Source organism: Austrofundulus limnaeus, unplaced genomic scaffold (genome assembly GCF_001266775.1).
Source record: "Austrofundulus limnaeus strain Quisiro unplaced genomic scaffold, Austrofundulus_limnaeus-1.0 Scaffold29, whole genome shotgun sequence".
Lineage (NCBI taxonomy): Eukaryota > Metazoa > Chordata > Actinopteri > Cyprinodontiformes > Rivulidae > Austrofundulus > Austrofundulus limnaeus.
Window position 1 is genome coordinate 1,399,535 of NW_013952431.1, and position 404 is coordinate 1,399,938.

Below are 404 nucleotides of genomic sequence, written 5' to 3' on the forward strand. Positions count from 1 at the left end.
TATCATGATTACAGCAGACAGCCATGAACCACACATGATGGTAATGGAGATGGAAATCTTATGTGCTGCTTGCAAGAAAAACCTCTTAAAGCTGCAGTTTAAAGGGGAAAGCCAAGACTTTATATTTCCTCTGTCCTCTGACTTGAAAAATATCTGTGTCAGCGATCTCTGAATTCTGTATTCTTAATTCAATTTGACATTTTTCTAACAAATTGTCGAAATTCTGCACAAAATAATAATAAGAATAGCTTTTCTTGTTTTTTTATTTATTTTATTTTTTTAACCTATTTTGAACATATATATTTTTTAACATGGAGCCCTGTTAAAGATGATTTTTGTCACATTTGGGACAGACAATAAAGCTTTTCTATCTATCTATCTATCTATCTATCTATCTATCTATC